The sequence below is a fragment of the Camelina sativa genome, chromosome 12 (assembly GCF_030686135.1).
Source record: "Camelina sativa cultivar CO46 ecotype springtype chromosome 12, ASM3068613v1".
NCBI lineage: Eukaryota > Viridiplantae > Streptophyta > Magnoliopsida > Brassicales > Brassicaceae > Camelina > Camelina sativa.
Window position 1 is genome coordinate 31664054 of NC_141891.1, and position 22530 is coordinate 31686583.

Consider the following 22530-nt stretch of genomic DNA (forward strand, 5'->3'; position numbering starts at 1 on the left):
AGGTGACTAAACCGGTCCGCATATCAAGTGGGACCCACATCGAATGATCCATTCAGTTTTCAAAAAAGAATATATGCGATTGCATGGGATATACTAACGGATGCGATCATACCAGCACTAATGCACCGGATCCCATCAGAACTCCGCAGTGAAGCGTGCTTGGGCGAGAGTAGTACTAGGATGGGTGACTTTCCGGGAAGTCCTCGTGTTGCATTCCTCCCCCCCCCTTTTTTTTTTTTTTTTGGTTGTTTCGCAATACTATAGTACATAGAGAACGTCGTAACTTTCAGACCGTGAGGAACCACGCAACCCATAATACCTTTTTGAAAAGCCCCAAGAGAGCTTCTGGCAAGGCAATGGGTCTTCGTACCATTGGACCATTCTCGAGGGCAGATTTTGACGTTTGAAGGCAGTTAAGATGTTTTTTTGTGATCCCGACACAATTAGTTACGGCTCCAAAACAGTGTTTGGACATGGTTATCGCTTGTTTTTGGACGTTGGAAGCACGTCCAAGGTGACTAAACCGGTCCGCATATCAAGTGGGACCCACATCGAATGATCCATTCAGTTTTCAAAAAAGGATATATGCGATTGCATGGGATATACTAACGGATGCGATCATACCAGCACTAATGCACCGGATCCCATCAGAACTCCGCAGTTAAGCGTGCTTGGGCGAGAGTAATACTAGGATGGGTGACCTCCCGGGAAGTCCTCGTGTTGCATCCATCCCCCCCCCCCTTTTTTTTTTTGGTTGTTTCGCAAGACTATAGTACATAGAAAACGTCGTAACTTTCGGACCGTGAGGAACCACGCAACCCATAATACCTTTTTGAAAAGCCCCAAGAGAGCTTCTGGCAAGGCAATGGGTCTTCGTACCATTGGACCATTCTCGAGGGCAGATTTTGACGTTTGAAGGCAGTTAAGATGTTTTTTTGTGATCCCGACACAATTAGTTACGGCTCCAAAACAGTGTTTGGACATGGTTATTGCTTGTTTTTGGACGTTGGAAGCACGTCCAAGGTGACTAAACCGGTCCGCATATCAAGTGGGACCCACATCGAATGATCCATTCAGTTTTCAAAAAAGAATATATGCGATTGCATGGGATATACTAACGGATGCGATCATACCAGCACTAATGCACCGGATCCCATCAGAACTCCGCAGTGAAGCGTACTTGGGCGAGAGGAGTACTAGGATGGGTGACTTTCCGGGAAGTCCTCGTGTTGCATTCCTCCCCCCCCCCCCCCTTTTTTTTTTTTTTTGGTTGTTTCGCAATACTATAGTACATAGAGAACGTCGTAACTTTCAGACCGTGAGGAACCACGCAACCCATAATACCTTTTTGAAAAGCCCCAAGAGAGCTTCTGGCAAGGCAATGGGTCTTCGTACCATTGGACCATTCTCGAGGGCAGATTTTGACGTTTGAAGGCAGTTAAGATGTTTTTTTATGATCCCGACACAATTAGTTACGGCTCCAAAACAGTGTTTGGACATGGTTATTGCTTGTTTTTGGACGTTGGAAGCACGTCCAAGGTGACTAAACCGTTCCGCATATCAAGTGGGACCCACATCGAATGATCCATTCAGTTTTCAAAAAAGAATATATGCGATTGCATGGGATATACTAACGGATGCGATCATACCAGCACTAATGCACCGGATCCCATCAGAACTCCGCAGTGAAGCGTGCTTGGGCGAGAGTAGTACTAGGATGGGTGACTTTCCGGGAAGTCCTCGTGTTGCATTCCTCCCCCCCCCTTTTTTTTTTTTTTTTGGTTGTTTCGCAATACTATAGTACATAGAGAACGTCGTAACTTTCAGACCGTGAGGAACCACGCAACCCATAATACCTTTTTGAAAAGCCCCAAGAGAGCTTCTGGCAAGGCAATGGGTCTTCGTACCATTGGACCATTCTCGAGGGCAGATTTTGACGTTTGAAGGCAGTTAAGATGTTTTTTTGTGATCCCGACACAATTAGTTACGGCTCCAAAACAGTGTTTGGACATGGTTATCGCTTGTTTTTGGACGTTGGAAGCACGTCCAAGGTGACTAAACCGGTCCGCATATCAAGTGGGACCCACATCGAATGATCCATTCAGTTTTCAAAAAAGGATATATGCGATTGCATGGGATATACTAACGGATGCGATCATACCAGCACTAATGCACCGGATCCCATCAGAACTCCGCAGTTAAGCGTGCTTGGGCGAGAGTAATACTAGGATGGGTGACCTCCCGGGAAGTCCTCGTGTTGCATCCATCCCCCCCCCCCCTTTTTTTTTTTGGTTGTTTCGCAAGACTATAGTACATAGAAAACGTCGTAACTTTCGGACCGTGAGGAACCACGCAACCCATAATACCTTTTTGAAAAGCCCCAAGAGAGCTTCTGGCAAGGCAATGGGTCTTCGTACCATTGGACCATTCTCGAGGGCAGATTTTGACGTTTGAAGGCAGTTAAGATGTTTTTTTGTGATCCCGACACAATTAGTTACGGCTCCAAAACAGTGTTTGGACATGGTTATTGCTTGTTTTTGGACGTTGGAAGCACGTCCAAGGTGACTAAACCGGTCCGCATATCAAGTGGGACCCACATCGAATGATCCATTCAGTTTTCAAAAAAGAATATATGCGATTGCATGGGATATACTAACGGATGCGATCATACCAGCACTAATGCACCGGATCCCATCAGAACTCCGCAGTGAAGCGTACTTGGGCGAGAGGAGTACTAGGATGGGTGACTTTCCGGGAAGTCCTCGTGTTGCATTCCTCCCCCCCCCCCCCCCCCTTTTTTTTTTTTTTTGGTTGTTTCGCAATACTATAGTACATAGAGAACGTCGTAACTTTCAGACCGTGAGGAACCACGCAACCCATAATACCTTTTTGAAAAGCCCCAAGAGAGCTTCTGGCAAGGCAATGGGTCTTCGTACCATTGGACCATTCTCGAGGGCAGATTTTGACGTTTGAAGGCAGTTAAGATGTTTTTTTATGATCCCGACACAATTAGTTACGGCTCCAAAACAGTGTTTGGACATGGTTATTGCTTGTTTTTGGACGTTGGAAGCACGTCCAAGGTGACTAAACCGTTCCGCATATCAAGTGGGACCCACATCGAATGATCCATTCAGTTTTCAAAAAAGAATATATGCGATTGCATGGGATATACTAACGGATGCGATCATACCAGCACTAATGCACCGGATCCCATCAGAACTCCGCAGTGAAGCGTGCTTGGGCGAGAGTAGTACTAGGATGGGTGACTTTCCGGGAAGTCCTCGTGTTGCATTCCTCCCCCCCCTTTTTTTTTTTTTTTTGGTTGTTTCGCAATACTATAGTACATAGAGAACGTCGTAACTTTCAGACCGTGAGGAACCACGCAACCCATAATACCTTTTTGAAAAGCCCCAAGAGAGCTTCTGGCAAGGCAATGGGTCTTCGTACCATTGGACCATTCTCGAGGGCAGATTTTGACGTTTGAAGGCAGTTAAGATGTTTTTTTGTGATCCCGACACAATTAGTTACGGCTCCAAAACAGTGTTTGGACATGGTTATCGCTTGTTTTTGGACGTTGGAAGCACGTCCAAGGTGACTAAACCGGTCCGCATATCAAGTGGGACCCACATCGAATGATCCATTCAGTTTTCAAAAAAGGATATATGCGATTGCATGGGATATACTAACGGATGCGATCATACCAGCACTAATGCACCGGATCCCATCAGAACTCCGCAGTTAAGCGTGCTTGGGCGAGAGTAATACTAGGATGGGTGACCTCCCGGGAAGTCCTCGTGTTGCATCCATCCCCCCCCCCCCTTTTTTTTTTTGGTTGTTTCGGAAGACTATAGTACATAGAAAACGTCGTAACTTTCGGACCGTGAGGAACCACGCAACCCATAATACCTTTTTGAAAAGCCCCAAGAGAGCTTCTGGCAAGGCAATGGGTCTTCGTACCATTGGACCATTCTCGAGGGCAGATTTTGACGTTTGAAGGCAGTTAAGATGTTTTTTTGTGATCCCGACACAATTAGTTACGGCTCCAAAACAGTGTTTGGACATGGTTATCGCTTGTTTTTGGACGTTGGAAGCACGTCCAAGGTGACTAAACCGGTCCGCATATCAAGTGGGACCCACATCGAATGATCCATTCAGTTTTCAAAAAAGAATATATGCGATTGCATGGGATATACTAACGGATGCGATCATACCAGCACTAATGCACCGGATCCCATCAGAACTCCGCAGTGAAGCGTGCTTGGGCGAGAGTAGTACTAGGATGGGTGACTTTCCGGGAAGTCCTCGTGTTGCATTCCTCCCCCCCCCTTTTTTTTTTTTTTTGGTTGTTTCGCAATACTATAGTACATAGAGAACGTCGTAACTTTCAGACCGTGAGGAACCACGCAACCCATAATACCTTTTTGAAAAGCCCCAAGAGAGCTTCTGGCAAGGCAATGGGTCTTTGTTCCATTGGACCATTCTCGAGGGCAGATTTTGACGTTTGAAGGCAGTTAAGATGTTTTTTTGTGATCCCGACACAATTAGTTACGGCTCCAAAACAGTGTTTGGACATGGTTATCGCTTGTTTTTGGACGTTGGAAGCACGTCCAAGGTGACTAAACCGGTCCGCATATCAAGTGGGACCCACATCGAATGATCCATTCAGTTTTCAAAAAAGAATATATGCGATTGCATGGGATATACTAACGGATGCGATCATACCAGCACTAATGCACCGGATCCCATCAGAACTCCGCAGTGAAGCGTGCTTGGGTGAGAGTAGTACTAGGATGGGTGACTTTCCGGGAAGTCCTCGTGTTGCATTCCTCCCCCCCCCTTTTTTTTTTTTTTTTGGTTGTTTCGCAATACTATAGTACATAGAGAACGTCGTAACTTTCAGACCGTGAGGAACCACGCAACCCATAATACCTTTTTGAAAAGCCCCAAGAGAGCTTCTGGCAAGGCAATGGGTCTTCGTACCATTGGACCATTCTCGAGGGCAGATTTTGACGTTTGAAGGCAGTTAAGATGTTTTTTTGTGATCCCGACACAATTAGTTACGGCTCCAAAACAGTGTTTGGACATGGTTATCGCTTGTTTTTGGACGTTGGAAGCACGTCCAAGGTGACTAAACCGGTCCGCATATCAAGTGGGACCCACATCGAATGATCCATTCAGTTTTCAAAAAAGGATATATGCGATTGCATGGGATATACTAACGGATGCGATCATACCAGCACTAATGCACCGGATCCCATCAGAACTCCGCAGTTAAGCGTGCTTGGGCGAGAGTAATACTAGGATGGGTGACCTCCCGGGAAGTCCTCGTGTTGCATCCATCCCCCCCCCCCCCTTTTTTTTTTTGGTTGTTTCGGAAGACTATAGTACATAGAAAACGTCGTAACTTTCGGACCGTGAGGAACCACGCAACCCATAATACCTTTTTGAAAAGCCCCAAGAGAGCTTCTGGCAAGGCAATGGGTCTTCGTACCATTGGACCATTCTCGAGGGCAGATTTTGACGTTTGAAGGCAGTTAAGATGTTTTTTTGTGATCCCGACACAATTAGTTACGGCTCCAAAACAGTGTTTGGACATGGTTATCGCTTGTTTTTGGACGTTGGAAGCACGTCCAAGGTGACTAAACCGGTCCGCATATCAAGTGGGACCCACATCGAATGATCCATTCAGTTTTCAAAAAAGAATATATGCGATTGCATGGGATATACTAACGGATGCGATCATACCAGCACTAATGCACCGGATCCCATCAGAACTCCGCAGTGAAGCGTGCTTGGGCGAGAGTAGTACTAGGATGGGTGACTTTCCGGGAAGTCCTCGTGTTGCATTCCTCCCCCCCCCTTTTTTTTTTTTTTTTGGTTGTTTCGCAATACTATAGTACATAGAGAACGTCGTATCTTTCAGACCGTGAGGAACCACGCAACCCATAATACCTTTTTGAAAAGCCCCAAGAGAGCTTCTGGCAAGGCAATGGGTCTTTGTTCCATTGGACCATTCTCGAGGGCAGATTTTGACGTTTGAAGGCAGTTAAGATGTTTTTTTGTGATCCCGACACAATTAGTTACGGCTCCAAAACAGTGTTTGGACATGGTTATCGCTTGTTTTTGGACGTTGGAAGCACGTCCAAGGTGACTAAACCGGTCCGCATATCAAGTGGGACCCACATCGAATGATCCATTCAGTTTTCAAAAAAGAATATATGCGATTGCATGGGATATACTAACGGATGCGATCATACCAGCACTAATGCACCGGATCCCATCAGAACTCCGCAGTGAAGCGTGCTTGGGTGAGAGTAGTACTAGGATGGGTGACTTTCCGGGAAGTCCTCGTGTTGCATTCCTCCCCCCCCCTTTTTTTTTTTTTTTTGGTTGTTTCGCAATACTATAGTACATAGAGAACGTCGTAACTTTCAGACCGTGAGGAACCACGCAACCCATAATACCTTTTTGAAAAGCCCCAAGAGAGCTTCTGGCAAGGCAATGGGTCTTCGTACCATTGGACCATTCTCGAGGGCAGATTTTGACGTTTGAAGGCAGTTAAGATGTTTTTTTGTGATCCCGACACAATTAGTTACGGCTCCAAAACAGTGTTTGGACATGGTTATCGCTTGTTTTTGGACGTTGGAAGCACGTCCAAGGTGACTAAACCGGTCCGCATATCAAGTGGGACCCACATCGAATGATCCATTCAGTTTTCAAAAAAGGATATATGCGATTGCATGGGATATACTAACGGATGCGATCATACCAGCACTAATGCACCGGATCCCATCAGAACTCCGCAGTTAAGCGTGCTTGGGCGAGAGTAATACTAGGATGGGTGACCTCCCGGGAAGTCCTCGTGTTGCATCCATCCCCCCCCCCTTTTTTTTTTTGGTTGTTTCGCAAGACTATAGTACATAGAAAACGTCGTAACTTTCGGACCGTGAGGAACCACGCAACCCATAATACCTTTTTGAAAAGCCCCAAGAGAGCTTCTGGCAAGGCAATGGGTCTTCGTACCATTGGACCATTCTCGAGGGCAGATTTTGACGTTTGAAGGCAGTTAAGATGTTTTTTTGTGATCCCGACACAATTAGTTACGGCTCCAAAACAGTGTTTGGACATGGTTATTGCTTGTTTTTGGACGTTGGAAGCACGTCCAAGGTGACTAAACCGGTCCGCATATCAAGTGGGACCCACATCGAATGATCCATTCAGTTTTCAAAAAAGAATATATGCGATTGCATGGGATATACTAACGGATGCGATCATACCAGCACTAATGCACCGGATCCCATCAGAACTCCGCAGTGAAGCGTACTTGGGCGAGAGGAGTACTAGGATGGGTGACTTTCCGGGAAGTCCTCGTGTTGCATTCCTCCCCCCCCCCCCCCCCCCTTTTTTTTTTTTTTTGGTTGTTTCGCAATACTATAGTACATAGAGAACGTCGTAACTTTCAGACCGTGAGGAACCACGCAACCCATAATACCTTTTTGAAAAGCCCCAAGAGAGCTTCTGGCAAGGCAATGGGTCTTCGTACCATTGGACCATTCTCGAGGGCAGATTTTGACGTTTGAAGGCAGTTAAGATGTTTTTTTATGATCCCGACACAATTAGTTACGGCTCCAAAACAGTGTTTGGACATGGTTATTGCTTGTTTTTGGACGTTGGAAGCACGTCCAAGGTGACTAAACCGTTCCGCATATCAAGTGGGACCCACATCGAATGATCCATTCAGTTTTCAAAAAAGAATATATGCGATTGCATGGGATATACTAACGGATGCGATCATACCAGCACTAATGCACCGGATCCCATCAGAACTCCGCAGTGAAGCGTGCTTGGGCGAGAGTAGTACTAGGATGGGTGAGTTTCCGGGAAGTCCTCGTGTTGCATTCCTCCCCCCCCCTTTTTTTTTTTTTTTTGGTTGTTTCGCAATACTATAGTACATAGAGAACGTCGTAACTTTCAGACCGTGAGGAACCACGCAACCCATAATACCTTTTTGAAAAGCCCCAAGAGAGCTTCTGGCAAGGCAATGGGTCTTCGTACCATTGGACCATTCTCGAGGGCAGATTTTGACGTTTGAAGGCAGTTAAGATGTTTTTTTGTGATCCCGACACAATTAGTTACGGCTCCAAAACAGTGTTTGGACATGGTTATCGCTTGTTTTTGGACGTTGGAAGCACGTCCAAGGTGACTAAACCGGTCCGCATATCAAGTGGGACCCACATCGAATGATCCATTCAGTTTTCAAAAAAGGATATATGCGATTGCATGGGATATACTAACGGATGCGATCATACCAGCACTAATGCACCGGATCCCATCAGAACTCCGCAGTTAAGCGTGCTTGGGCGAGAGTAATACTAGGATGGGTGACCTCCCGGGAAGTCCTCGTGTTGCATCCATCCCCCCCCCCCTTTTTTTTTTTGGTTGTTTCGCAAGACTATAGTACATAGAAAACGTCGTAACTTTCGGACCGTGAGGAACCACGCAACCCATAATACCTTTTTGAAAAGCCCCAAGAGAGCTTCTGGCAAGGCAATGGGTCTTCGTACCATTGGACCATTCTCGAGGGCAGATTTTGACGTTTGAAGGCAGTTAAGATGTTTTTTTGTGATCCTGACACAATTAGTTACGGCTCCAAAACAGTGTTTGGACATGGTTATTGCTTGTTTTTGGACGTTGGAAGCACGTCCAAGGTGACTAAACCGGTCCGCATATCAAGTGGGACCCACATCGAATGATCCATTCAGTTTTCAAAAAAGAATATATGCGATTGCATGGGATATACTAACGGATGCGATCATACCAGCACTAATGCACCGGATCCCATCAGAACTCCGCAGTGAAGCGTACTTGGGCGAGAGGAGTACTAGGATGGGTGACTTTCCGGGAAGTCCTCGTGTTGCATTCCTCCCCCCCCCCCCCCCCCTTTTTTTTTTTTTTGGTTGTTTCGCAATACTATAGTACATAGAGAACGTCGTAACTTTCAGACCGTGAGGAACCACGCAACCCATAATACCTTTTTGAAAAGCCCCAAGAGAGCTTCTGGCAAGGCAATGGGTCTTCGTACCATTGGACCATTCTCGAGGGCAGATTTTGACGTTTGAAGGCAGTTAAGATGTTTTTTTGTGATCCCGACACAATTAGTTACGGCTCCAAAACAGTGTTTGGACATGGTTATCGCTTGTTTTTGGACGTTGGAAGCACGTCCAAGGTGACTAAACCGGTCCGCATATCAAGTGGGACCCACATCGAATGATCCATTCAGTTTTCAAAAAAGGATATATGCGATTGCATGGGATATACTAACGGATGCGATCATACCAGCACTAATGCACCGGATCCCATCAGAACTCCGCAGTTAAGCGTGCTTGGGCGAGAGTAATACTAGGATGGGTGACCTCCCGGGAAGTCCTCGTGTTGCATCCATCCCCCCCCCTTTTTTTTTTTTTTTTGGTTGTTTCGCAATACTATAGTACATAGAGAACGTCGTAACTTTCAGACCGTGAGGAACCACGCAACCCATAATACCTTTTTGAAAAGCCCCAAGAGAGCTTCTGGCAAGGCAATGGGTCTTCGTACCATTGGACCATTCTCGAGGGCAGATTTTGACGTTTGAAGGCAGTTAAGATGTTTTTTTGTGATCCCGACACAATTAGTTACGGCTCCAAAACAGTGTTTGGACATGGTTATCGCTTGTTTTTGGACGTTGGAAGCACGTCCAAGGTGACTAAACCGGTCCGCATATCAAGTGGGACCCACATCGAATGATCCATTCAGTTTTCAAAAAAGGATATATGCGATTGCATGGGATATACTAACGGATGCGATCATACCAGCACTAATGCACCGGATCCCATCAGAACTCCGCAGTTAAGCGTGCTTGGGCGAGAGTAATACTAGGATGGGTGACCTCCCGGGAAGTCCTCGTGTTGCATCCATCCCCCCCCCCCTTTTTTTTTTTGGTTGTTTCGCAAGACTATAGTACATAGAAAACGTCGTAACTTTCGGACCGTGAGGAACCACGCAACCCATAATACCTTTTTGAAAAGCCCCAAGAGAGCTTCTGGCAAGGCAATGGGTCTTCGTACCATTGGACCATTCTCGAGGGCAGATTTTGACGTTTGAAGGCAGTTAAGATGTTTTTTTGTGATCCTGACACAATTAGTTACGGCTCCAAAACAGTGTTTGGACATGGTTATTGCTTGTTTTTGGACGTTGGAAGCACGTCCAAGGTGACTAAACCGGTCCGCATATCAAGTGGGACCCACATCGAATGATCCATTCAGTTTTCAAAAAAGAATATATGCGATTGCATGGGATATACTAACGGATGCGATCATACCAGCACTAATGCACCGGATCCCATCAGAACTCCGCAGTGAAGCGTACTTGGGCGAGAGGAGTACTAGGATGGGTGACTTTCCGGGAAGTCCTCGTGTTGCATTCCTCCCCCCCCCCCCCCCCCTTTTTTTTTTTTTTTGGTTGTTTCGCAATACTATAGTACATAGAGAACGTCGTAACTTTCAGACCGTGAGGAACCACGCAACCCATAATACCTTTTTGAAAAGCCCCAAGAGAGCTTCTGGCAAGGCAATGGGTCTTCGTACCATTGGACCATTCTCGAGGGCAGATTTTGACGTTTGAAGGCAGTTAAGATGTTTTTTTATGATCCCGACACAATTAGTTACGGCTCCAAAACAGTGTTTGGACATGGTTATTGCTTGTTTTTGGACGTTGGAAGCACGTCCAAGGTGACTAAACCGTTCCGCATATCAAGTGGGACCCACATCGAATGATCCATTCAGTTTTCAAAAAAGAATATATGCGATTGCATGGGATATACTAACGGATGCGATCATACCAGCACTAATGCACCGGATCCCATCAGAACTCCGCAGTGAAGCGTGCTTGGGCGAGAGTAGTACTAGGATGGGTGAGTTTCCGGGAAGTCCTCGTGTTGCATTCCTCCCCCCCCCCTTTTTTTTTTTTTTTTGGTTGTTTCGCAATACTATAGTACATAGAGAACGTCGTAACTTTCAGACCGTGAGGAACCACGCAACCCATAATACCTTTTTGAAAAGCCCCAAGAGAGCTTCTGGCAAGGCAATGGGTCTTCGTACCATTGGACCATTCTCGAGGGCAGATTTTGACGTTTGAAGGCAGTTAAGATGTTTTTTTGTGATCCCGACACAATTAGTTACGGCTCCAAAACAGTGTTTGGACATGGTTATCGCTTGTTTTTGGACGTTGGAAGCACGTCCAAGGTGACTAAACCGGTCCGCATATCAAGTGGGACCCACATCGAATGATCCATTCAGTTTTCAAAAAAGGATATATGCGATTGCATGGGATATACTAACGGATGCGATCATACCAGCACTAATGCACCGGATCCCATCAGAACTCCGCAGTTAAGCGTGCTTGGGCGAGAGTAATACTAGGATGGGTGACCTCCCGGGAAGTCCTCGTGTTGCATCCATCCCCCCCCCCCTTTTTTTTTTTGGTTGTTTCGCAAGACTATAGTACATAGAAAACGTCGTAACTTTCGGACCGTGAGGAACCACGCAACCCATAATACCTTTTTGAAAAGCCCCAAGAGAGCTTCTGGCAAGGCAATGGGTCTTCGTACCATTGGACCATTCTCGAGGGCAGATTTTGACGTTTGAAGGCAGTTAAGATGTTTTTTTGTGATCCTGACACAATTAGTTACGGCTCCAAAACAGTGTTTGGACATGGTTATTGCTTGTTTTTGGACGTTGGAAGCACGTCCAAGGTGACTAAACCGGTCCGCATATCAAGTGGGACCCACATCGAATGATCCATTCAGTTTTCAAAAAAGAATATATGCGATTGCATGGGATATACTAACGGATGCGATCATACCAGCACTAATGCACCGGATCCCATCAGAACTCCGCAGTGAAGCGTACTTGGGCGAGAGGAGTACTAGGATGGGTGACTTTCCGGGAAGTCCTCGTGTTGCATTCCTCCCCCCCCCCCCCCCCTTTTTTTTTTTTTTGGTTGTTTCGCAATACTATAGTACATAGAGAACGTCGTAACTTTCAGACCGTGAGGAACCACGCAACCCATAATACCTTTTTGAAAAGCCCCAAGAGAGCTTCTGGCAAGGCAATGGGTCTTCGTACCATTGGACCATTCTCGAGGGCAGATTTTGACGTTTGAAGGCAGTTAAGATGTTTTTTTGTGATCCCGACACAATTAGTTACGGCTCCAAAACAGTGTTTGGACATGGTTATCGCTTGTTTTTGGACGTTGGAAGCACGTCCAAGGTGACTAAACCGGTCCGCATATCAAGTGGGACCCACATCGAATGATCCATTCAGTTTTCAAAAAAGGATATATGCGATTGCATGGGATATACTAACGGATGCGATCATACCAGCACTAATGCACCGGATCCCATCAGAACTCCGCAGTTAAGCGTGCTTGGGCGAGAGTAATACTAGGATGGGTGACCTCCCGGGAAGTCCTCGTGTTGCATCCATCCCCCCCCCCTTTTTTTTTTTGGTTGTTTCGCAAGACTATAGTACATAGAAAACGTCGTAACTTTCGGACCGTGAGGAACCACGCAACCCATAATACCTTTTTGAAAAGCCCCAAGAGAGCTTCTGGCAAGGCAATGGGTCTTCGTACCATTGGACCATTCTCGAGGGCAGATTTTGACGTTTGAAGGCAGTTAAGATGTTTTTTTGTGATCCTGACACAATTAGTTACGGCTCCAAAACAGTGTTTGGACATGGTTATTGCTTGTTTTTGGACGTTGGAAGCACGTCCAAGGTGACTAAACCGGTCCGCATATCAAGTGGGACCCACATCGAATGATCCATTCAGTTTTCAAAAAAGAATATATGCGATTGCATGGGATATACTAACGGATGCGATCATACCAGCACTAATGCACCGGATCCCATCAGAACTCCGCAGTGAAGCGTACTTGGGCGAGAGGAGTACTAGGATGGGTGACTTTCCGGGAAGTCCTCGTGTTGCATTCCTCCCCCCCCCCCCCCCCCTTTTTTTTTTTTTTTGGTTGTTTCGCAATACTATAGTACATAGAGAACGTCGTAACTTTCAGACCGTGAGGAACCACGCAACCCATAATACCTTTTTGAAAAGCCCCAAGAGAGCTTCTGGCAAGGCAATGGGTCTTCGTACCATTGGACCATTCTCGAGGGCAGATTTTGACGTTTGAAGGCAGTTAAGATGTTTTTTTATGATCCCGACACAATTAGTTACGGCTCCAAAACAGTGTTTGGACATGGTTATTGCTTGTTTTTGGACGTTGGAAGCACGTCCAAGGTGACTAAACCGTTCCGCATATCAAGTGGGACCCACATCGAATGATCCATTCAGTTTTCAAAAAAGAATATATGCGATTGCATGGGATATACTAACGGATGCGATCATACCAGCACTAATGCACCGGATCCCATCAGAACTCCGCAGTGAAGCGTGCTTGGGCGAGAGTAGTACTAGGATGGGTGACTTTCCGGGAAGTCCTCGTGTTGCATTCCTCCCCCCCCCTTTTTTTTTTTTTTTTGGTTGTTTCGCAATACTATAGTACATAGAGAACGTCGTAACTTTCAGACCGTGAGGAACCACGCAACCCATAATACCTTTTTGAAAAGCCCCAAGAGAGCTTCTGGCAAGGCAATGGGTCTTCGTACCATTGGACCATTCTCGAGGGCAGATTTTGACGTTTGAAGGCAGTTAAGATGTTTTTTTGTGATCCCGACACAATTAGTTACGGCTCCAAAACAGTGTTTGGACATGGTTATCGCTTGTTTTTGGACGTTGGAAGCACGTCCAAGGTGACTAAACCGGTCCGCATATCAAGTGGGACCCACATCGAATGATCCATTCAGTTTTCAAAAAAGGATATATGCGATTGCATGGGATATACTAACGGATGCGATCATACCAGCACTAATGCACCGGATCCCATCAGAACTCCGCAGTTAAGCGTGCTTGGGCGAGAGTAATACTAGGATGGGTGACCTCCCGGGAAGTCCTCGTGTTGCATCCATCCCCCCCCCCCCTTTTTTTTTTTGGTTGTTTCGCAAGACTATAGTACATAGAAAACGTCGTAACTTTCGGACCGTGAGGAACCACGCAACCCATAATACCTTTTTGAAAAGCCCCAAGAGAGCTTCTGGCAAGGCAATGGGTCTTCGTACCATTGGACCATTCTCGAGGGCAGATTTTGACGTTTGAAGGCAGTTAAGATGTTTTTTTGTGATCCTGACACAATTAGTTACGGCTCCAAAACAGTGTTTGGACATGGTTATTGCTTGTTTTTGGACGTTGGAAGCACGTCCAAGGTGACTAAACCGGTCCGCATATCAAGTGGGACCCACATCGAATGATCCATTCAGTTTTCAAAAAAGAATATATGCGATTGCATGGGATATACTAACGGATGCGATCATACCAGCACTAATGCACCGGATCCCATCAGAACTCCGCAGTGAAGCGTACTTGGGCGAGAGGAGTACTAGGATGGGTGACTTTCCGGGAAGTCCTCGTGTTGCATTCCTCCCCCCCCCCCCCCCCCCTTTTTTTTTTTTTTTGGTTGTTTCGCAATACTATAGTACATAGAGAACGTCGTAACTTTCAGACCGTGAGGAACCACGCAACCCATAATACCTTTTTGAAAAGCCCCAAGAGAGCTTCTGGCAAGGCAATGGGTCTTCGTACCATTGGACCATTCTCGAGGGCAGATTTTGACGTTTGAAGGCAGTTAAGATGTTTTTTTATGATCCCGACACAATTAGTTACGGCTCCAAAACAGTGTTTGGACATGGTTATTGCTTGTTTTTGGACGTTGGAAGCACGTCCAAGGTGACTAAACCGTTCCGCATATCAAGTGGGACCCACATCGAATGATCCATTCAGTTTTCAAAAAAGAATATATGCGATTGCATGGGATATACTAACGGATGCGATCATACCAGCACTAATGCACCGGATCCCATCAGAACTCCGCAGTGAAGCGTGCTTGGGCGAGAGTAGTACTAGGATGGGTGACTTTCCGGGAAGTCCTCGTGTTGCATTCCTCCCCCCCCCTTTTTTTTTTTTTTTTGGTTGTTTCGCAATACTATAGTACATAGAGAACGTCGTAACTTTCAGACCGTGAGGAACCACGCAACCCATAATACCTTTTTGAAAAGCCCCAAGAGAGCTTCTGGCAAGGCAATGGGTCTTCGTACAATTGGACCATTCTCGAGGGCAGATTTTGACGTTTGAAGGCAGTTAAGATGTTTTTTTGTGATCCCGACACAATTAGTTACGGCTCCAAAACAGTGTTTGGACATGGTTATCGCTTGTTTTTGGACGTTGGAAGCACGTCCAAGGTGACTAAACCGGTCCGCATATCAAGTGGGACCCACATCGAATGATCCATTCAGTTTTCAAAAAAGGATATATGCGATTGCATGGGATATACTAACGGATGCGATCATACCAGCACTAATGCACCGGATCCCATCAGAACTCCGCAGTTAAGCGTGCTTGGGCGAGAGTAATACTAGGATGGGTGACCTCCCGGGAAGTCCTCGTGTTGCATCCATCCCCCCCCCCCCCCTTTTTTTTTTTGGTTGTTTCGCAAGACTATAGTACATAGAAAACGTCGTAACTTTCGGACCGTGAGGAACCACGCAACCCATAATACCTTTTTGAAAAGCCCCAAGAGAGCTTCTGGCAAGGCAATGGGTCTTCGTACCATTGGACCATTCTCGAGGGCAGATTTTGACGTTTGAAGGCAGTTAAGATGTTTTTTTGTGATCCTGACACAATTAGTTACGGCTCCAAAACAGTGTTTGGACATGGTTATTGCTTGTTTTTGGACGTTGGAAGCACGTCCAAGGTGACTAAACCGGTCCGCATATCAAGTGGGACCCACATCGAATGATCCATTCAGTTTTCAAAAAAGAATATATGCGATTGCATGGGATATACTAACGGATGCGATCATACCAGCACTAATGCACCGGATCCCATCAGAACTCCGCAGTGAAGCGTACTTGGGCGAGAGGAGTACTAGGATGGGTGACTTTCCGGGAAGTCCTCGTGTTGCATTCCTCCCCCCCCCCCCCCCCCTTTTTTTTTTTTTTTGGTTGTTTCGCAATACTATAGTACATAGAGAACGTCGTAACTTTCAGACCGTGAGGAACCACGCAACCCATAATACCTTTTTGAAAAGCCCCAAGAGAGCTTCTGGCAAGGCAATGGGTCTTCGTACCATTGGACCATTCTCGAGGGCAGATTTTGACGTTTGAAGGCAGTTAAGATGTTTTTTTATGATCCCGACACAATTAGTTACGGCTCCAAAACAGTGTTTGGACATGGTTATTGCTTGTTTTTGGACGTTGGAAGCACGTCCAAGGTGACTAAACCGTTCCGCATATCAAGTGGGACCCACATCGAATGATCCATTCAGTTTTCAAAAAAGAATATATGCGATTGCATGGGATATACTAACGGATGCGATCATACCAGCACTAATGCACCGGATCCCATCAGAACTCCGCAGTGAAGCGTGCTTGGGCGAGAGTAGTACTAGGATGGGTGACTTTCCGGGAAGTCCTCGTGTTGCATTCCTCCCCCCCCCTTTTTTTTTTTTTTTTGGTTGTTTCGCAATACTATAGTACATAGAGAACGTCGTAACTTTCAGACCGTGAGGAACCACGCAACCCATAATACCTTTTTGAAAAGCCCCAAGAGAGCTTCTGGCAAGGCAATGGGTCTTCGTACCATTGGACCATTCTCGAGGGCAGATTTTGACGTTTGAAGGCAGTTAAGATGTTTTTTTGTGATCCCGACACAATTAGTTACGGCTCCAAAACAGTGTTTGGACATGGTTATCGCTTGTTTTTGGACGTTGGAAGCACGTCCAAGGTGACTAAACCGGTCCGCATATCAAGTGGGACCCACATCGAATGATCCATTCAGTTTTCAAAAAAGGATATATGCGATTGCATGGGATATACTAACGGATGCGATCATACCAGCACTAATGCACCGGATCCCATCAGAACTCCGCAGTTAAGCGTGCTTGGGCGAGAGTAGTACTAGGATGGGTGACCTCCCGGGAAGTCCTCGTGTTGCATCCATCCCCCCCCCCCTTTTTTTTTTTGGTTGTTTCGCAAGACTATAGTACATAGAAAACGTCGTAACTTTCGGACCGTGAGGAACCACGCAACCCATAATACCTTTTTGAAAAGCCCCAAGAGAGCTTCTGGCAAGGCAATGGGTCTTCGTACCATTGGACCATTCTCGAGGGCAGATTTTGACGTTTGAAGGCAGTTAAGATGTTTTTTTGTGATCCTGACACAATTAGTTACGGCTCCAAAACAGTGTTTGGACATGGTTATTGCTTGTTTTTGGACGTTGGAAGCACGTCCAAGGTGACTAAACCGGTCCGCATATCAAGTGGGACCCACATCGAATGATCCATTCAGTTTTCAAAAAAGAATATATGCGATTGCATGGGATATACTAACGGATGCGATCATACCAGCACTAATGCACCGGATCCCATCAGAACTCCGCAGTGAAGCGTACTTGGGCGAGAGGAGTACTAGGATGGGTGACTTTCCGGGAAGTCCTCGTGTTGCATTCCTCCCCCCCCCCCCCCCCCCCTTTTTTTTTTTTTTTGGTTGTTTCGCAATACTATAGTACATAGAGAACGTCGTAACTTTCAGACCGTGAGGAACCACGCAACCCATAATACCTTTTTGAAAAGCCCCAAGAGAGCTTCTGGCAAGGCAATGGGTCTTCGTACCATTGGACCATTCTCGAGGGCAGATTTTGACGTTTGAAGGCAGTTAAGATGTTTTTTTATGATCCCGACACAATTAGTTACGGCTCCAAAACAGTGTTTGGACATGGTTATTGCTTGTTTTTGGACGTTGGAAGCACGTCCAAGGTGACTAAACCGTTCCGCATATCAAGTGGGACCCACATCGAATGATCCATTCAGTTTTCAAAAAAGAATATATGCGATTGCATGGGATATACTAACGGATGCGATCATACCAGCACTAATGCACCGGATCCCATCAGAACTCCGCAGTGAAGCGTGCTTGGGCGAGAGTAGTACTAGGATGGGTGACTTTCCGGGAAGTCCTCGTGTTGCATTCCTCCCCCCCCCTTTTTTTTTTTTTTTTGGTTGTTTCGCAATACTATAGTACATAGAGAACGTCGTAACTTTCAGACCGTGAGGAACCACGCAACCCATAATACCTTTTTGAAAAGCCCCAAGAGAGCTTCTGGCAAGGCAATGGGTCTTCGTACCATTGGACCATTCTCGAGGGCAGATTTTGACGTTTGAAGGCAGTTAAGATGTTTTTTTGTGATCCCGACACAATTAGTTACGGCTCCAAAACAGTGTTTGGACATGGTTATCGCTTGTTTTTGGACGTTGGAAGCACGTCCAAGGTGACTAAACCGGTCCGCATATCAAGTGGGACCCACATCGAATGATCCATTCAGTTTTCAAAAAAGGATATATGCGATTGCATGGGATATACTAACGGATGCGATCATACCAGCACTAATGCACCGGATCCCATCAGAACTCCGCAGTTAAGCGTGCTTGGGCGAGAGTAATACTAGGATGGGTGACCTCCCGGGAAGTCCTCGTGTTGCATCCATCCCCCCCCCCCCTTTTCTTTTTTGGTTGTTTCGCAAGACTATAGTACATAGAAAACGTCGTAACTTTCGGACCGTGAGGAACCACGCAACCCATAATACCTTTTTGAAAAGCCCCAAGAGAGCTTCTGGCAAGGCAATGGGTCTTCGTACCATTGGACCATTCTCGAGGGCAGATTTTGACGTTTGAAGGCAGTTAAGATGTTTTTTTGTGATCCTGACACAATTAGTTACGGCTCCAAAACAGTGTTTGGACATGGTTATTGCTTGTTTTTGGACGTTGGAAGCACGTCCAAGGTGACTAAACCGGTCCGCATATCAAGTGGGACCCACATCGAATGATCCATTCAGTTTTCAAAAAAGAATATATGCGATTGCATGGGATATACTAACGGATGCGATCATACCAGCACTAATGCACCGGATCCCATCAGAACTCCGCAGTGAAGCGTACTTGGGCGAGAGGAGTACTAGGATGGGTGACTTTCCGGGAAGTCCTCGTGTTGCATTCCTCCCCCCCCCCCCCCCCTTTTTTTTTTTTTTTGGTTGTTTCGCAATACTATAGTACATAGAGAACGTCGTAACTTTCAGACCGTGAGGAACCACGCAACCCATAATACCTTTTTGAAAAGCCCCAAGAGAGCTTCTGGCAAGGCAATGGGTCTTCGTACCATTGGACCATTCTCGAGGGCAGATTTTGACGTTTGAAGGCAGTTAAGATGTTTTTTTATGATCCCGACACAATTAGTTACGGCTCCAAAACAGTGTTTGGACATGGTTATTGCTTGTTTTTGGACGTTGGAAGCACGTCCAAGGTGACTAAACCGGTCCGCATATCAAGTGGGACCCACATCGAATGATCCATTCAGTTTTCAAAAAAGAAGATATGCGATTGCATGGGATATACTAACGGATGCGATCATACCAGCACTAATGCACCGGATCCCATCAGAACTCCGCAGTGAAGCGTACTTGGGCGAGAGGAGTACTAGGATGGGTGACTTTCCGGGAAGTCCTCGTGTTGCATTCCTCCCCCCCCCCCCCTTTTTTTTTTTTTTTGGTTGTTTCGCAATACTATAGTACATAGAGAACGTCGTAACTTTCAGACCGTGAGGAACCACGCAACCCATAATACCTTTTTGAAAAGCCCCAAGAGAGCTTCTGGCAAGGCAATGGGTCTTCGTACCATTGGACCATTCTCGAGGGCAGATTTTGACGTTTGAAGGCAGTTAAGATGTTTTTTTATGATCCCGACACAATTAGTTACGGCTCCAAAACAGTGTTTGGACATGGTTATTGCTTGTTTTTGGACGTTGGAAGCACGTCCAAGGTGACTAAACCGTTCCGCATATCAAGTGGGACCCACATCGAATGATCCATTCAGTTTTCAAAAAAGAATATATGCGATTGCATGGGATATACTAACGGATGCGATCATACCAGCACTAATGCACCGGATCCCATCAGAACTCCGCAGTGAAGCGTGCTTGGGCGAGAGTAGTACTAGGATGGGTGACTTTCCGGGAAGTCCTCGTGTTGCATTCCTCCCCCCCCCCTTTTTTTTTTTTTTTTGGTTGTTTCGCAATACTATAGTACATAGAGAACGTCGTAACTTTCAGACCGTGAGGAACCACGCAACCCATAATACCTTTTTGAAAAGCCCCAAGAGAGCTTCTGGCAAGGCAATGGGTCTTCGTACCATTGGACCATTCTCGAGGGCAGATTTTGACGTTTGAAGGCAGTTAAGATGTTTTTTTGTGATCCCGACACAATTAGTTACGGCTCCAAAACAGTGTTTGGACATGGTTATCGCTTGTTTTTGGACGTTGGAAGCACGTCCAAGGTGACTAAACCGGTCCGCATATCAAGTGGGACCCACATCGAATGATCCATTCAGTTTTCAAAAAAGGATATATGCGATTGCATGGGATATACTAACGGATGCGATCATACCAGCACTAATGCACCGGATCCCATCAGAACTCCGCAGTTAAGCGTGCTTGGGCGAGAGTAATACTAGGATGGGTGACCTCCCGGGAAGTCTTCGTGTTGCATCCATCCCCCCCCCCCTTTTTTTTTTTGGTTGTTTCGCAAGACTATAGTACATAGAAAACGTCGTAACTTTCGGACCGTGAGGAACCACGCAACCCATAATACCTTTTTGAAAAGCCCCAAGAGAGCTTCTGGCAAGGCAATGGGTCTTCGTACCATTGGACCATTCTCGAGGGCAGATTTTGACGTTTGAAGGCAGTTAAGATGTTTTTTTGTGATCCCGACACAATTAGTTACGGCTCCAAAACAGTGTTTGGACATGGTTATTGCTTGTTTTTGGACGTTGGAAGCACGTCCAAGGTGACTAAACCGGTCCGCATATCAAGTGGGACCCACATCGAATGATCCATTCAGTTTTCAAAAAAGAATATATGCGATTGCATGGGATATACTAACGGATGCGATCATACCAGCACTAATGCACCGGATCCCATCAGAACTCCGCAGTGAAGCGTACTTGGGCGAGAGGAGTACTAGGATGGGTGACTTTCCGGGAAGTCCTCGTGTTGCATTCCTCCCCCCCCCCCCCTTTTTTTTTTTTTTTGGTTGTTTCGCAATACTATAGTACATAGAGAACGTCGTAACTTTCAGACCGTGAGGAACCACGCAACCCATAATACCTTTTTGAAAAGCCCCAAGAGAGCTTCTGGCAAGGCAATGGGTCTTCGTACCATTGGACCATTCTCGAGGGCAGATTTTGACGTTTGAAGGCAGTTAAGATGTTTTTTTATGATCCCGACACAATTAGTTACGGCTCCAAAACAGTGTTTGGACATGGTTATTGCTTGTTTTTGGACGTTGGAAGCACGTCCAAGGTGACTAAACCGTTCCGCATATCAAGTGGGACCCACATCGAATGATCCATTCAGTTTTCAAAAAAGAATATATGCGATTGCATGGGATATACTAACGGATGCGATCATACCAGCACTAATGCACCGGATCCCATCAGAACTCCGCAGTGAAGCGTGCTTGGGCGAGAGTAGTACTAGGATGGGTGACTTTCCGGGAAGTCCTCGTGTTGCATTCCTCCCCCCCCCCCCTTTTTTTTTTTTTTTTGGTTGTTTCGCAATACTATAGTACATAGAGAACGTCGTAACTTTCAGACCGTGAGGAACCACGCAACCCATAATACCTTTTTGAAAAGCCCCAAGAGAGCTTCTGGCAAGGCAATGGGTCTTCGTACCATTGGACCATTCTCGAGGGCAGATTTTGACGTTTGAAGGCAGTTAAGATGTTTTTTTGTGATCCCGACACAATTAGTTACGGCTCCAAAACAGTGTTTGGACATGGTTATCGCTTGTTTTTGGACGTTGGAAGCACGTCCAAGGTGACTAAACCGGTCCGCATATCAAGTGGGACCCACATCGAATGATCCATTCAGTTTTCAAAAAAGGATATATGCGATTGCATGGGATATACTAACGGATGCGATCATACCAGCACTAATGCACCGGATCCCATCAGAACTCCGCAGTTAAGCGTGCTTGGGCGAGAGTAATACTAGGATGGGTGACCTCCCGGGAAGTCCTCGTGTTGCATCCATCCCCCCCCCCCCTTTTTTTTTTTGGTTGTTTCGCAAGACTATAGTACATAGAAAACGTCGTAACTTTCGGACCGTGAGGAACCACGCAACCCATAATACCTTTTTGAAAAGCCCCAAGAGAGCTTCTGGCAAGGCAATGGGTCTTCGTACCATTGGACCATTCTCGAGGGCAGATTTTGACGTTTGAAGGCAGTTAAGATGTTTTTTTGTGATCCTGACACAATTAGTTACGGCTCCAAAACAGTGTT

At 46.1% G+C, this 22530-nt stretch overlaps 42 non-coding genes and 2 pseudogenes across 42 annotated transcripts; all 44 read left to right on the top strand.

Annotated features, from left to right (window-relative positions):
* Nucleotides 1–98: 98 nt before the first annotated feature.
* On the top strand, nt 99–217 carry LOC147932454 (5S ribosomal RNA). Its single transcript, XR_015576082.1, has one exon. It is a non-coding gene; the product is annotated as a 5S ribosomal RNA (ribosomal RNA).
* Nucleotides 218–610: 393 nt separating this feature from the next.
* Nucleotides 611–729, top strand: LOC147932455 (5S ribosomal RNA). The gene has a single exon (XR_015575907.1). It is a non-coding gene; the product is annotated as a 5S ribosomal RNA (ribosomal RNA).
* A 390-nt stretch (nt 730–1119) lies between these two features.
* On the top strand, nt 1120–1238 carry LOC147932456 (5S ribosomal RNA). Its single transcript, XR_015576606.1, has one exon. It is a non-coding gene; the product is annotated as a 5S ribosomal RNA (ribosomal RNA).
* Nucleotides 1239–1635: 397 nt separating this feature from the next.
* LOC147932457 (5S ribosomal RNA) lies at nt 1636–1754 on the top strand. The gene has a single exon (XR_015576083.1). It is a non-coding gene; the product is annotated as a 5S ribosomal RNA (ribosomal RNA).
* A 393-nt stretch (nt 1755–2147) lies between these two features.
* On the top strand, nt 2148–2266 carry LOC147932458 (5S ribosomal RNA). Its single transcript, XR_015575908.1, has one exon. It is a non-coding gene; the product is annotated as a 5S ribosomal RNA (ribosomal RNA).
* A 391-nt stretch (nt 2267–2657) lies between these two features.
* Nucleotides 2658–2776, top strand: LOC147932459 (5S ribosomal RNA). The gene has a single exon (XR_015576607.1). It is a non-coding gene; the product is annotated as a 5S ribosomal RNA (ribosomal RNA).
* A 400-nt stretch (nt 2777–3176) lies between these two features.
* On the top strand, nt 3177–3295 carry LOC147932460 (5S ribosomal RNA). Its single transcript, XR_015576084.1, has one exon. It is a non-coding gene; the product is annotated as a 5S ribosomal RNA (ribosomal RNA).
* A 392-nt stretch (nt 3296–3687) lies between these two features.
* LOC147932461 (5S ribosomal RNA) lies at nt 3688–3806 on the top strand. Its single transcript, XR_015575909.1, has one exon. It is a non-coding gene; the product is annotated as a 5S ribosomal RNA (ribosomal RNA).
* Nucleotides 3807–4197: 391 nt separating this feature from the next.
* LOC147932462 (5S ribosomal RNA) lies at nt 4198–4316 on the top strand. Its single transcript, XR_015576085.1, has one exon. It is a non-coding gene; the product is annotated as a 5S ribosomal RNA (ribosomal RNA).
* A 392-nt stretch (nt 4317–4708) lies between these two features.
* On the top strand, nt 4709–4827 carry LOC147932463 (5S ribosomal RNA). The gene has a single exon (XR_015576433.1). It is a non-coding gene; the product is annotated as a 5S ribosomal RNA (ribosomal RNA).
* A 393-nt stretch (nt 4828–5220) lies between these two features.
* LOC147932464 (5S ribosomal RNA) lies at nt 5221–5339 on the top strand. Its single transcript, XR_015575911.1, has one exon. It is a non-coding gene; the product is annotated as a 5S ribosomal RNA (ribosomal RNA).
* A 392-nt stretch (nt 5340–5731) lies between these two features.
* On the top strand, nt 5732–5850 carry LOC147932465 (5S ribosomal RNA). The gene has a single exon (XR_015576086.1). It is a non-coding gene; the product is annotated as a 5S ribosomal RNA (ribosomal RNA).
* A 393-nt stretch (nt 5851–6243) lies between these two features.
* On the top strand, nt 6244–6362 carry LOC147932466 (5S ribosomal RNA). The gene has a single exon (XR_015576434.1). It is a non-coding gene; the product is annotated as a 5S ribosomal RNA (ribosomal RNA).
* A 393-nt stretch (nt 6363–6755) lies between these two features.
* LOC147932467 (5S ribosomal RNA) lies at nt 6756–6874 on the top strand. Its single transcript, XR_015575912.1, has one exon. It is a non-coding gene; the product is annotated as a 5S ribosomal RNA (ribosomal RNA).
* Nucleotides 6875–7263: 389 nt separating this feature from the next.
* Nucleotides 7264–7382, top strand: LOC147932468 (5S ribosomal RNA). Its single transcript, XR_015576608.1, has one exon. It is a non-coding gene; the product is annotated as a 5S ribosomal RNA (ribosomal RNA).
* A 401-nt stretch (nt 7383–7783) lies between these two features.
* LOC147932469 (5S ribosomal RNA) lies at nt 7784–7902 on the top strand (annotated as a pseudogene).
* A 393-nt stretch (nt 7903–8295) lies between these two features.
* Nucleotides 8296–8414, top strand: LOC147932470 (5S ribosomal RNA). Its single transcript, XR_015575913.1, has one exon. It is a non-coding gene; the product is annotated as a 5S ribosomal RNA (ribosomal RNA).
* Nucleotides 8415–8804: 390 nt separating this feature from the next.
* LOC147932471 (5S ribosomal RNA) lies at nt 8805–8923 on the top strand. The gene has a single exon (XR_015576609.1). It is a non-coding gene; the product is annotated as a 5S ribosomal RNA (ribosomal RNA).
* Nucleotides 8924–9322: 399 nt separating this feature from the next.
* On the top strand, nt 9323–9441 carry LOC147932472 (5S ribosomal RNA). The gene has a single exon (XR_015575914.1). It is a non-coding gene; the product is annotated as a 5S ribosomal RNA (ribosomal RNA).
* A 393-nt stretch (nt 9442–9834) lies between these two features.
* On the top strand, nt 9835–9953 carry LOC147932473 (5S ribosomal RNA). The gene has a single exon (XR_015575915.1). It is a non-coding gene; the product is annotated as a 5S ribosomal RNA (ribosomal RNA).
* A 390-nt stretch (nt 9954–10343) lies between these two features.
* Nucleotides 10344–10462, top strand: LOC147932474 (5S ribosomal RNA). Its single transcript, XR_015576610.1, has one exon. It is a non-coding gene; the product is annotated as a 5S ribosomal RNA (ribosomal RNA).
* A 400-nt stretch (nt 10463–10862) lies between these two features.
* On the top strand, nt 10863–10981 carry LOC147932475 (5S ribosomal RNA; annotated as a pseudogene).
* A 394-nt stretch (nt 10982–11375) lies between these two features.
* On the top strand, nt 11376–11494 carry LOC147932476 (5S ribosomal RNA). Its single transcript, XR_015575917.1, has one exon. It is a non-coding gene; the product is annotated as a 5S ribosomal RNA (ribosomal RNA).
* Nucleotides 11495–11884: 390 nt separating this feature from the next.
* LOC147932477 (5S ribosomal RNA) lies at nt 11885–12003 on the top strand. The gene has a single exon (XR_015576612.1). It is a non-coding gene; the product is annotated as a 5S ribosomal RNA (ribosomal RNA).
* Nucleotides 12004–12401: 398 nt separating this feature from the next.
* LOC147932478 (5S ribosomal RNA) lies at nt 12402–12520 on the top strand. The gene has a single exon (XR_015575918.1). It is a non-coding gene; the product is annotated as a 5S ribosomal RNA (ribosomal RNA).
* A 389-nt stretch (nt 12521–12909) lies between these two features.
* LOC147932479 (5S ribosomal RNA) lies at nt 12910–13028 on the top strand. The gene has a single exon (XR_015576613.1). It is a non-coding gene; the product is annotated as a 5S ribosomal RNA (ribosomal RNA).
* A 400-nt stretch (nt 13029–13428) lies between these two features.
* Nucleotides 13429–13547, top strand: LOC147932480 (5S ribosomal RNA). Its single transcript, XR_015576087.1, has one exon. It is a non-coding gene; the product is annotated as a 5S ribosomal RNA (ribosomal RNA).
* Nucleotides 13548–13940: 393 nt separating this feature from the next.
* On the top strand, nt 13941–14059 carry LOC147932481 (5S ribosomal RNA). The gene has a single exon (XR_015575919.1). It is a non-coding gene; the product is annotated as a 5S ribosomal RNA (ribosomal RNA).
* Nucleotides 14060–14450: 391 nt separating this feature from the next.
* LOC147932482 (5S ribosomal RNA) lies at nt 14451–14569 on the top strand. Its single transcript, XR_015576614.1, has one exon. It is a non-coding gene; the product is annotated as a 5S ribosomal RNA (ribosomal RNA).
* A 401-nt stretch (nt 14570–14970) lies between these two features.
* On the top strand, nt 14971–15089 carry LOC147932483 (5S ribosomal RNA). Its single transcript, XR_015576088.1, has one exon. It is a non-coding gene; the product is annotated as a 5S ribosomal RNA (ribosomal RNA).
* Nucleotides 15090–15482: 393 nt separating this feature from the next.
* Nucleotides 15483–15601, top strand: LOC147932484 (5S ribosomal RNA). Its single transcript, XR_015575920.1, has one exon. It is a non-coding gene; the product is annotated as a 5S ribosomal RNA (ribosomal RNA).
* A 393-nt stretch (nt 15602–15994) lies between these two features.
* Nucleotides 15995–16113, top strand: LOC147932485 (5S ribosomal RNA). Its single transcript, XR_015576615.1, has one exon. It is a non-coding gene; the product is annotated as a 5S ribosomal RNA (ribosomal RNA).
* A 400-nt stretch (nt 16114–16513) lies between these two features.
* On the top strand, nt 16514–16632 carry LOC147932486 (5S ribosomal RNA). The gene has a single exon (XR_015576089.1). It is a non-coding gene; the product is annotated as a 5S ribosomal RNA (ribosomal RNA).
* Nucleotides 16633–17025: 393 nt separating this feature from the next.
* LOC147932487 (5S ribosomal RNA) lies at nt 17026–17144 on the top strand. The gene has a single exon (XR_015576693.1). It is a non-coding gene; the product is annotated as a 5S ribosomal RNA (ribosomal RNA).
* A 390-nt stretch (nt 17145–17534) lies between these two features.
* On the top strand, nt 17535–17653 carry LOC147932488 (5S ribosomal RNA). Its single transcript, XR_015576616.1, has one exon. It is a non-coding gene; the product is annotated as a 5S ribosomal RNA (ribosomal RNA).
* A 402-nt stretch (nt 17654–18055) lies between these two features.
* On the top strand, nt 18056–18174 carry LOC147932489 (5S ribosomal RNA). Its single transcript, XR_015576090.1, has one exon. It is a non-coding gene; the product is annotated as a 5S ribosomal RNA (ribosomal RNA).
* Nucleotides 18175–18567: 393 nt separating this feature from the next.
* Nucleotides 18568–18686, top strand: LOC147932490 (5S ribosomal RNA). The gene has a single exon (XR_015575921.1). It is a non-coding gene; the product is annotated as a 5S ribosomal RNA (ribosomal RNA).
* Nucleotides 18687–19077: 391 nt separating this feature from the next.
* On the top strand, nt 19078–19196 carry LOC147932491 (5S ribosomal RNA). Its single transcript, XR_015576617.1, has one exon. It is a non-coding gene; the product is annotated as a 5S ribosomal RNA (ribosomal RNA).
* Nucleotides 19197–19595: 399 nt separating this feature from the next.
* Nucleotides 19596–19714, top strand: LOC147932492 (5S ribosomal RNA). Its single transcript, XR_015576618.1, has one exon. It is a non-coding gene; the product is annotated as a 5S ribosomal RNA (ribosomal RNA).
* A 396-nt stretch (nt 19715–20110) lies between these two features.
* Nucleotides 20111–20229, top strand: LOC147932493 (5S ribosomal RNA). The gene has a single exon (XR_015576091.1). It is a non-coding gene; the product is annotated as a 5S ribosomal RNA (ribosomal RNA).
* A 394-nt stretch (nt 20230–20623) lies between these two features.
* LOC147932494 (5S ribosomal RNA) lies at nt 20624–20742 on the top strand. Its single transcript, XR_015576193.1, has one exon. It is a non-coding gene; the product is annotated as a 5S ribosomal RNA (ribosomal RNA).
* Nucleotides 20743–21132: 390 nt separating this feature from the next.
* Nucleotides 21133–21251, top strand: LOC147932495 (5S ribosomal RNA). Its single transcript, XR_015576619.1, has one exon. It is a non-coding gene; the product is annotated as a 5S ribosomal RNA (ribosomal RNA).
* A 396-nt stretch (nt 21252–21647) lies between these two features.
* Nucleotides 21648–21766, top strand: LOC147932496 (5S ribosomal RNA). The gene has a single exon (XR_015576093.1). It is a non-coding gene; the product is annotated as a 5S ribosomal RNA (ribosomal RNA).
* A 396-nt stretch (nt 21767–22162) lies between these two features.
* Nucleotides 22163–22281, top strand: LOC147932497 (5S ribosomal RNA). Its single transcript, XR_015575922.1, has one exon. It is a non-coding gene; the product is annotated as a 5S ribosomal RNA (ribosomal RNA).
* The last annotated feature ends 249 nt before the right edge of the window (nt 22282–22530 follow it).